Source organism: Sorex fumeus, unplaced genomic scaffold, assembly GCF_029834395.1.
Source record: "Sorex fumeus unplaced genomic scaffold, SorFum_2.1 ptg000007l, whole genome shotgun sequence".
In the NCBI taxonomy this organism is placed as follows: domain Eukaryota; kingdom Metazoa; phylum Chordata; class Mammalia; order Eulipotyphla; family Soricidae; genus Sorex; species Sorex fumeus.
The window spans coordinates 6,468,126-6,479,747 of record NW_026606064.1 but is presented as its reverse complement, the minus strand read 5'-3'; the positions used below and the strand labels follow the sequence as shown (position 1 = coordinate 6,479,747).

The following is an 11,622-nucleotide window of genomic DNA, read 5'->3' as shown; positions in this document are numbered from 1 at the left end:
TTCATGAAAAACCAAAGTTTTGTAACTGAATTTGTCCTCCTGGGACTCTCACAAAATCCAGACATTCAGAAAATAATATTTTTTATATTTCTGGTAGTCTACATTGCAACCGTCACTGGTAACCTATTGTGGTGACCATCCTGAGCAGTCCAACACTCCTGGGCTCCCCAATGTACTTCTTCCTGGCTTTTCTATCCTTCCTGGATGTGGGCCTCTCCTCTGCCATTGCCCCCAAAATGATTGTTGACCTTCTCTATGAAAAGAAAACCATCACCTTTGCAGGCTGTATGATGCAGCTCTTTGCGGAACACTTCTTTGGTGGGGCAGAGATTATCATTCTCACAGCCATGGCCTATGACAGGTATGTGGCCATCTGTAAGCCTTTACACTATTCTTCCATCATGACCTCAAGGCTCTGCAGCATTTTGATTGGAGTAGCCTGGAGTGGGGGATTTCTTCATTCCATTATCCAAATTGCCTTTACCTCCCAGCTGCCTTTCTGTGGCCCTAACATCATTGATCATTTCTTGTGTGACTTGATCCCATTACTAAAACTTGCCTGCACTGATACTTATGTCTTTGGCATTTTGGTGGTGGCCAACAGCGGATTCATCTGCATCCTAATATTTTCCATGTTGCTTGTGTCTTATGGGGTCATCTTGTTTTCTCTGAGAAGTCACAGTACTGAAGGACAGAGGAAAGCCCTCTCCACCTGTGGATCTCACATTGCTGTTGTGGTTATGTTGTTTGTCCCATGTATATTTGAGTATGCACGGCCTCCATCTTCTTTCTACTTTGATAAAATGGTGGAAATATTCTACACCATGTTAACTCCTCTCCTAAATCCCTTAATTTATACTTTCAGGAATAGGGAGGTGAAGAAAGCCATGACCAAATTGTTGAAAAGATTTATGGCTCTTTCTGATAAAAAATAAACATGATGCACAGAAAAATAAAATTTCTTGTAAAAACTTCAAATTCTCTTGATGTAATATTATGTAGCTGTACAATTTGAATGAAGGGGATGCAATAAACAACATAAATTATACGAGTTTGGGAAAATGTTTCACTGTCTTGAATATCACCTCAGAATTCTTACTGAAAAGATATAGATGTATTGCATCCATATTTAAATCTAGCCATTAAAAAAATAACTGAAGTAAGTCATCAATATTTGCCATATGTGTTAAAAATATAAACCCTTTGTGATTGAAGCTAAACCGGTTTATGGATTTGCAACTTTTCAACTTTGTTCAACTTTTCTAAAGAGGAATTTTTTGAATTTAGAAAACTACGGAGTCTTTTCTGTTTCAAAATTTTCTTTATCCTATCTCCTGCAAAGAAATCTGATTGAAATATACAAGATTTCAAATGTTCATGGAGAGCAATTATACAATGAAGATTCTGCTGGTTTGATATATGTAAACTATTTCTAGAATGAACATAAATTTCAATATCTTCTTTGTAACATCTCATCTCAAATAATGTAGCTAATTTAAGCACCAGGACATTGAGGTTAGCTTTCTAAAAGTTTTTGATAGAAATTTTTTTTGAAAAACTTGTAGCACATAGTATTTCTCTAGAGAAATGTAAAAAGATCTGTACTTTCTAATCTTTTATTTCACCTGACTTTTAAATAGTTTTTTTATTTGTCACAATCTTTGCATTGATTAGGGCACAAATATCAATGTACTAGAATATGTATGATTTGGGATGTATAGCATGTACATACCATAAAGCAGAAATAGTAATGAAAAAAGAACATGAGGTTTTTTTTAGTATGAAGTATCATTTTGACTTTCTAAAATGTGAACAGACTGAAGCTAGAGATAGTACAGCAGGAAGGACAGTTTTCTTCCTTGCAATTGAATCCATATTTTATACTCACACCCACACATTGTCCCTGAGCTCTGTGAGAAGTATTTCCTGAGTGCTGAGTTTAGGAAAACCTCCTGAGTACAGCTATATATGGTCTCAAATCCAAAATCTTCAGCACACTAAAATAAGTATCAAGAGTTTTAACAGGGGAAGTAACATGGTCTACAATTTTTTTTCTTTTTTGGTCAGACCCGGTGGTGCTCCTCTCTCTGCACTCAGGAATTAATCCTGGAAGTGCTTGGGTGACTATATGGGATGCTGAGGATCCAACCGGAGTCTTTGGGGTACAAGGCAAAGTCCTACCCTCTGTATTGGCACTCTAGCCCTTTCTACTTTTAAGTCTCTACTCCCAGACCTTCACAAAGTGTGGGAGGGAATAATGAATGAATCCAGTAACAAAACTCAGAAGAAGTGTTAATCTGAAATTAGACATACTTATAGGCCTGCACGGCTTTCCTGTTTTTATGTCCTTAAATTTTCACTTGATTATTAAATTAAAACTTTGCATAACCTGGCTCATATATTTTTACTTTGCCTTTATACAAATTCATGTTATGACTTTTGATTAAAATCTATAAAGGTCTATTTTACTGAGATAATCTCTGCTTTTTTAAAATAATGTATATTACTTGTCTTCTCCTGACATTTTCTATCAGTTTTACTCTACTGGGGTCCAGACTGTCCTCTAGAGCATAGAGTGACATTCTATGGTACCAGGGATATCTAAAATTATTTAACAGGATTATTTGCATCTAAATTCCCAACCACTCAGAGGTGCTCCTGCTGGGAATCTGGAATTGTAGAGTTTGAAGAAATAGCACAGGCATTAATTTGGCTGTGCACTCCAGAAAAATTCAGAATATTTAATCAGGCAGTCCATCTGGCTTATGGTGGAAAGATGTTGGGACATGAGTGCAGTGTTGGGATTTTGGGGGTGGAAACTTAATTCATCCCCCTTTAAAATGAACCCAGAAGTCTCAGCCAGGACAAGGTATCAAAGAGATTTTTGGCCTATTGCTATCTTTAGAGATTTGATTACGAGTCTCTGATATGAGACAGATAGATGAGCATACTTGTAGGTGGGGGTGAAATATGGATTGCCCACAAATGCTTCTGCAAGAACAGGCGGTGGGGGATAGTTGTGAATCTCAACTCAGAGTTATCAGGCAAAACACCACCCTGTTTTACCTGAAACATTTATAAATGTTTCACACTTTATAATATAGCACTTAAAATGATGGATGTTGTATTAGAGCCTTCTGAATTTAATAGAACCATAGGCTTATCATTTAACTAGATCACACTTAAAGTAATCACATAAGCCTTTTGATCAGCCAATTTTTTCCCCTTTATTTTATTTTATTTTTTTAAAGTTGTAGATTTACAATTTTTTGTGCTTTGGTTTCAATTATACAATGATCAGATACCCATCCCTCCACCAGTGCCCATTTTCCACCACCATGGATAATATCCCTCCCACCCCCATCCCCCCAACCCCCCTGTCTCTGTGGCAGGGAACTCCCCTGTGTTCTCTCTCTCTTTTTGGATGTTGTGGTCTGCAAAAGAGGCATTGAGTGGCAAACATGTTCAGTCCATAGTCTACTTTCGACATGCATCTCCCCTCCTGGGAGGATCCTCCAAACATACTTTATTTGGTGCTCCCTTCTCTATCTGAACTGCCCTTTCCTCTAGGATACCTGGCTGGCCTCTAAGTTATGGAGTAATCCTCCTGGTGCTGATCTCAGCTATTCTTGGGTATTAATCTCATATTTTGTTACTTTATATCCCCCAGATGAATGCAATCTTTCTATGTCTATCCCTCTCTTTCTGACTCATTTCGCTTAGCATGATACTTTCCATATTGTACCACTTGTATGTAAATTTCATGACTTCATCTTTTCTAAGAGCTACATAGTACTCCATTGTCTAGATGTACCAAAGTTTCTTTAACCAGTCATCTGTTCTTGGGCATTCAGGTTTCTTCCAGTTTCTGGCTATTGTAAAGAGTGCTGCAATGAACAAACAAGTGCAGATGTCACTTCGACTATACATTTTTGCCTCTCTGGGATATATTCCCAGGAGTGGTATTGCTGGGTCAAATAGAAGCTCAATTTCTAATGTTTTGAGAATCGTCCATACTGTTTTCCAGAAGGGCTGAACCAGTGGATATTCCCACCAACAGTGAAGGAGTGTCCCTTTCTCGCCACATCCATGCCAGCATCGGTTGCTTTTGTTCTTTTGAATGTGGGCCAGTCTCTGAGGTGTAAGATGGTATCTCATTGTGGTTTTGATCTGCATCTCCCTGATGATTAATGATGTAGAGCATTTTCTCATGTGCTTTTTTGCCATTAGGATTTCTTCTTTGAGAAAGTTTCTGTTCATTTCATTGCCCCATTTTTGGATGGGGTTGGATGTTTTCTTCTTGTGGAGTTTAACCAGTATTCTGTATATCCTGGATATCAACCCCTTGTCAGATGTGTATTCGGTGAATATCCTTTCCCATTCTGTAGACTGTCTTTGTATTTTGGTCACTGTTTCTTTGGAGGTGCAGAAGCTTCTTAGTTTAAGATAGTCCCATTTATCTATCTCTGTTTTCACTTGCTCAGCCAGTGGCATGGCATCTTTGAAGATACCATTAGCTTCAATGTCATGGAGGGTTTTGCCAACTTTATCTTCAATGTACCTTATGGTTTCTGGTCTGACGTTGAGGTCTTTAATCCATTTTGATCTTACTTTTGTACATGGTGTTAGGCAGAGTTCTGAGCCTATTTTTTTGCATGTAGCCGTCCAGTGATGCCAACACAATTTATTAAAGAGGCTTTCCTTACTCCACTTCACATTACTTGCACCTTTATCAAAGATTAGATGAGCATATGATTGAGGAGAGATGTCAGTGTATTCAACCCTGTTCCATTGGTCTGCAGTTCTGCCTTTGTTCCAGTACCATGCTGTTTTAATTATTACTGCTTTGTAGTACAGTTTGAAGTTCGGGAGGTTGATTCCTCCCATTTTCTTTTTCCCAAGAATTGCTTTAGCTATTCGTGGGGGCTTATTGTTCCATATAAATTTCAAGAGTGTTTGCTCCATTTCTTTGAAGAATGTCATGGGTATCCTTATAGGGATTGCATTGAATTTATACAATGCTTTCAGTAGTATTGCCATTTTGACAATGTTAAGTCTCCCGACCCATGAGCAGGGGATATCTTTCCATTTCCTCATGTCCTCTTTTATTTCCTGAAGTAGCGTTTTGTAGTTTTCTTTGTACAGGTCGTTTACTTCCTTAGTTAAGCTGATTCGTAGGTACTTGATTTTCTGGGGCACAATTGTGAACGGGATTGTTTTTTTCATGTTGCTTTCTTCTCTCTCACTGTTTGCGTATAGGAAAGCCATGGACTTTTGGGTATTGATTTTATAACCTGCAACTTTACTATACGAGTCTATTGTTTCTAGGAGTTTTTTGGTGGAAGTTATTGGGTTCTCTAAGTAGAGTATCATATCATCTGCGAATAGTGAGAGCTTGATTTCTTCCTTTCCTACCTGAATGCCCTTAATATCTTTTTCTTGCCTAATCACTATTGCAAGTACTTCCAGTACTATATTGAACAGAAGTGGAGAGAGTGGGCATCCCTGTCTCATCCCTGATCTTAGAGGGAAGGCTCTCAGTTTTTCCCCATTGAGGATGATGCTTGCTGTAGGCTTGTGGTAGATGGCTTTAATTATGTTGAGGAAGGTCCCCTCTATACCCATTTTGGCTAGGGTTTTCATCATAAAGGGGTGCTGGATCTTATCAAATGCTTTCTCTGCATCTATTGATATGATCATATGCTTTTTATCTTTTCTTTTGTTGATATGGTGGATTATGTTGATTGATTTCCGAATGTTAAACCATCCTTGCATCCCTGGGATGTATCCTACTTGGTCATGGTATATGATCTTTTTGATGAGTAGTTGGATTCTATTTGCTAGTAGTTTGTTGAGGATCTTTGCATCTGTGTTCATCAGGGATATTGGCCTGTAATTCTCTTTCTTTGTGGTATCTCTGTCTGCTTTTGGTATCAGTGTGATATTTGCTTCGTAGAAACTGTTCGGAAGTGTTTTTGATATTTCAATTTCGTGGAAAAGCTTAAAGAGCATTGGGAGTAAGTCCTCTTTAAAGATTTGGAAGAATTCACTAGTGAATCCATCCGGGCCAGGACTTTTGTTCTTGGGGAGACTTTTTATTACCAGTTCGATTTCCTTGATGGTGATAGGTCTGTTCAGGTATTCCAGGACTTCTCGATTCAGCCTTGGGAGTCTGTAGGAGTCTAGGAATTTATCCATTTCCTCGAGGTTTTGATGTTCCGTGGCATAAAGCTTCTCAAAGTACTCCCTGAGGATCCTCTGAATTTCTGTGGTTTCTGTCGTAATGACCCCCTTTTCATTTCTGATTCGGTTTATTAGGGTTTTCTCTCTCCCTTTCTTTGTGAGTTTTGCTAGAGGCTTATCGATCTTGTTAATTTTCTCGAAGAACCAGCTTTTGGTTTCATTGATCTTTCGGATTGTTTTTTGGGTTTCCATCTCGTTAATCTCTGCTCTGAGTTTTATTATTTCCTTTCTCCTGTTCGGGTTGTGCTCCTTTTTTTGGTCCTTCTCCAAGCTCTTAAGCTGTGAGGTTAGGTTACTTATGTGTGCTCGCTCCTCCTTCCTGAGGAATGCTTGTAGAGCTATAAACTTTCCTCTTAACACAGCCTTTGCTGTGTCCCATAAGTTTTGGTAACTCGTGTTCTCATTTTCATTCGTTTCTAGGAATCTTTTGATTTCCTCTTTGATTTCCTGTCTAATCCACTCGTTGTTCAATAGTGCGCTGTTTAATTTCCAGGTGTTTGATTTAGTTTTCTGTTTTTGTGTGTGATTTACTTCTAATTTCAGCGCATTATGGTCTGAGAAGATTGTTGATACAATCTCTACCTTCTTAATTTTATGGAGGCATGTTTTGTGGCTCAGCATGTGGTCTATCTTGGAGAATGTTCCATGTACGCTTGAGAAGATTGTGTATTCAGCTTTTCGTGGATGAAGTGTCCTGTATATATCTACAAAGTCCCTTTCTTCCATTGTTTCCCTCAAATGAAGTATGTCCTTGCTAAGCTTGAGTCTGGTTGATCTATCAAGAGGTGACAAAGCCGTGTTGAAGTCTCCCACTAGTATTGTGTTGCTATTGATGTCTTTTTCCAAATCTATGAGTAGTTGTTTTAAGTATTTTGCTGGTCTCTCATTAGGTGCATATACATTTATTATTGTAAGTTCTTCCTGTTGTACAGATCCTCTGATCAATAAGAAATGGCCTTCACTGTCTCTTATGACCTTCCTCACTCTGAAATCGATGTGGTCTGATATAAGGATGGCTACCCCAGCTTGTTTATGGGAGCTGTTTGCCTGTAGGATTGTTTTCCATCCTTTGACTCTGAGTCTGTGTTTGCTTTGACTATTGAGATGCGTTTCTTGCAGGCAGCAGAATGTTGGGTTCAATTTTCTAATCCATCCTGCCACTCTATGTCTTTTAATTGGTGCGTTTAGCCCATTGACATTGAGAGAGATTATTGTTATGGGATTTTTGTCCCATTGTTCTGTTAAAAATTGTTGTTTTTGAGGGGCCTTTCTTGCCTTAAAGTAGCCCATTTAGTTGTTCTTGTAACCATGGTTTTGAGTCTATGAAGTTCCTGAGCTGTTGTTTGTCTGTGAAACTGTGTGTTGTTCCTTCTATTATGAATGAGAGTCTTGCTGGGAAAAGTATTTTTGGGGAGACATTTATTTCATTGAGTTTTTTTACTATGTCCCACCACTGTTTTCGGGCCATGAGGGTTTCATCAGAAAAATCAGCTGTGAATTTTAAGGATGCTCCTTTGTAAGAGATTTCTTTCTTCGATCTTGCTGCTTTCAGAATTTTGTCTCTGTCTAAGGTTTTGGTCATTTTGATCAGAATGTGTCTTGGGGCATTTTTATTCGGATTTCTTCTAGCTGGTACCCTTCGGGCCTCCTGAATGTGGTCACAAGTTTTCTTCAGCTCTGGAAATGTTGTAGCAATGATTTCTTTGACAGTTTCTTCTTCATCGAGGTTTTCTTACTGTCCCTCTGGGACTCCAATAATTCTTATGTTACCCCTCTTGGCTTCATCCCGATCTTCTCTTGCCATCTGTTCGCGAATTGTGAGTCTCTTTTCCATTTTCTGCTCTTTTCTGGATAGTCTCTGAACTTCATCTTTGAGCTCACTGATTCTGTTCTCAGCCGCTCTTACTCTGCTGCTGAGGCCTTCTACTGAGCTTTTCAATTCGCCTACGAGATTTTTCAGGTCTGACATTTCTGATTGCATTTTCCTCATTTCTGCCTTTAGATACTCTTGTCTTCTATTGGCATTGTTTTCCATTGTTTCTTTTAATTCCCTAAGCATCCTAAGTAGCTCCCTCCTGAATTCCTTGTCAGAGAGGTTGTCTAACACTACAGTACTGTTGGTGTCATCTGGGCTCGACTCTTCAATATGAAAGTTTGGTGGGCTTTTGCATTGCTTTACCATTGTGAGAGGTGTGGTTTAGTCCTTCACGTTCACTGTTACTATTCTGCTTGATATGCAGTGTGAGTTAAGATAGGCTTATGAGTTATTGGGTACTGTGTTTCTAGTGGCTGAGCTAAAATAGAGAAGTTTCCATCTAAGAAGGTAGCTTATGGTTCCTATGGCATATGTATTGGGAAAATATTTCGCGGCCGCTAATGCGGCCGCGGCTCCGGAAACAGTCCCTGGCACTGGGCGAGGAGTTGGGAAGGTCTCCTGTTTGGAATTGGAGCCGTTCAGCTTTGTTGCCCAGAGCTGGGCCTCTGTGCCCATCCCACGCAGATCAGGGGTTGAAACCCGGCTGTCTAGGGGCTGTTTCTAGCTGCGCGTGCCCAGAAAGGGACCCAGGCCCTTGGGGGCGGGCTGTACCTGTTGGAATTGGAGCCGTTCAGCTTTGTTGCCCAGAGCTGGGCCTCTGTGCCCGTCCCACGCAGATCAGGGGTTGAAAACCGGCTCTGATCAGTCAATTTTTAAAATGTGGATTATACTTACTAGTTTGAAGGATTGACAAGCAGAAAATGAGTAATATATCAATCTCTATAGGACAGCACCTGTGAAATAATTCACGTTCAATAAATATTTCTTATTGTAAACAAATATTTGAGTTAAGTGGCTGAAGAAAATTAATTTCATAATGAAATCCTTTGTCTCTTAAATTTTCACATTAAGTATAAATTAGAAATGAAGCACATGCATCATTTTGTGTTAATTCTCTCTTAGCACTCATTTTTTTTTTACATTTTTATTTATTTATTTATTTATTTTTAAAGTTGTAGATTTACAATTTTTTTTGTGCTTGGGTTTCAATTATACAATGATCAGATACCCATCCCTCCACCAGTGCCCGTTTTTCACCACCATGGATAATATCCCTCCCACCCCCATCCCCCCATCCCCCCCTGCCTCTTTCGCAGGGCAATCCCCTGTGTTCTCTCTCTCCGTTTGGGTGTTGTGGTCTGCAAAAGAGGCATTGAGTGGCAAACATGTTCAGTCCATAGTCTACTTTCCACATGCATCTCCCCTCCTGGGAGGATCCTCCAAACATCCTTTATTTGGTGCTCCCTTCTCTATCTGAACTGCCCTTTCCTCTAGGATACCCGGCTGGCCTCTAAGTTATGGAGTAATCCTCCTGGTGCTGATCTCAGCTATTCTTGGATATTAATCTCATACTTTGTTACTTTATATCCCCCAGATGAATGCAATCTTTCTATGTCTATCCCTCTCTTTCTGACTCACTTCGCTTAGCATGATACTTTCCATATTGTACCACTTGTATGTAAAGTTCATGACTTCATCTTTTCTAAGAGCTACATAGTACTCCATTGTGTAGATGTACCAAAGTTTCTTTAACCAGTCATCTGTTCTTGGGCATTCAGGTTTCTTCCAGTTTCTGGCTATTGTAAAGAGTGCTGCAATGAACAAACAAGTGCAGATGTCACTTCGACTATACATTTTTGCCTCTCTGGGATATATTCCCAGGAGTGGTATTGTTGGGTCAAATGGGAGCTCAATTTCTAATTTTTTGAGAATCGTCCATACTGTTGTCCAGAAGGGCTGAACCAGTGGACATTCCCACCAACAGTGAAGGAGTGTCCCTTTCTCGCCACATCCGCGCCATTATTGGTTGCTTTTGTTCTTTTGAATGTGGGCCAGTCTCTGAGGTGTGAGATGGTATCTCATTGTGGTTTTGATCTGCATCTCTCTGATGATTAATGATGTAGAGCATTTTCTCATGTGCTTTTTTGCCATTCGGATTTCTTCTTTGAGAAAGTTTCTGTTCATTTCATTGCCCCATTTTTGGATGGGGTTGGATGTTTTCTTCTTGTGGAGTTTAACCAGTATTCTGTATATCCTGGATATCAACCCCTTGTCAGATGTGTATTCGGTGAATATCCTTTCCCATTCTGTAGACTGTCTTTGTATTTTGGTCACTGTTTCTTTGGAGGTGCAGAAGCTTCTTAGTTTAAGATAGTCCCATTTATCTATCTCTGTTTTCACTTGCTCAGCCAGTGGCATGGCATCTTTGAAGATACCATTAGCTTCAATGTCATGGAGGGTTTTGCCAACTTTATCTTCAATGTACCTTATGGTTTCTGGTCTGATGTTGAGGTCTTTAATCCATTTTGATCTTTCCATTTCCTCATGTCCTCTTTTATTTCCTGAAGTAGCGTTTTGTAGTTTTCTTTGTACAGGTCGTTTACTTCCTTAGTTAAGCTGATTCGTACATGGTGTTAGGCAGAGTTCTGAGCCTATTTTTTTGCATGTAGCCGTCCAATGATGAAAACATAATTTATTAAAGAGGCTTTCCTTACTCCACTTCACATTACTTGCACCTTTATCAAAGATTAGATGAGCATATGATTGAGGGGAGATGTCAGTGTATTCAACCCTGTTCCATTGGTCTGCAGTTCTGCCTTTGTTCCAGTACAATGCTGTTTTAATTATTACTGCTTTGTAGTACAGTTTGAAGTTCGGGAGGTTGATTCCTCCCATTTTCTTTTTCCCAAGAATTGCTTTAGATATTCGTGGGGGATTATTGTTCCATATAAATTTCAGGAGTGTTTGCTCCATTTCTTTGAAGAATGTCATGGGTATCCTTATAGGGATTGCATTGAATTTATACAATGCTTTCGGTAGTATTGCCATTTTGACAATGTTAAGTCTCCCGACCCATGAGCAGGGGATATCTTTCCATTTCCTCATGTCCTCTTTTATTTCCTGAAGTAGCGTTTTGTAGTTTTCTTTGTACAGGTCGTTTACTTCCTTAGTTAAGCTGATTCGTAGGTACTTGATTTTCTGGGGCACAATTGTGAACGGGATTGTTTTTTTCATGTTGCTTTCTTCTCTCTCACTGTTTGTGTATAGGAAAGCCATGGACTTTTGGGTATTGATTTTATAACCTGCAACTTTACTATACGAGTCTATTGTTTCTAGGAGTTTTTTGGTGGAAGTTATTGGGTTCTCTAAGTAGAGTATCATATCATCTGCGAATAGTGAGAGCTTGATTTCTTCCTTTCCTACCTGAATGCCCTTAATATTTTTTTCTTGCCCAATCGCTATTGCAAGTACTTCCAGTACTATATTGAACAGAAGTGGAGAGAGTGGGCATCCCTGTCTCGTCCCTGATCTTAGAGGGAAGGCTCTCAGTTTTTCCCCATTGA

At 39.3% G+C, this 11,622-nt stretch overlaps 1 pseudogene; it reads left to right on the top strand.

Annotated features, from left to right (window-relative positions):
- LOC130044419 (olfactory receptor 4C15-like) lies at positions 1-935 on the top strand (annotated as a pseudogene).
- The last annotated feature ends 10,687 nt before the right edge of the window (positions 936-11,622 follow it).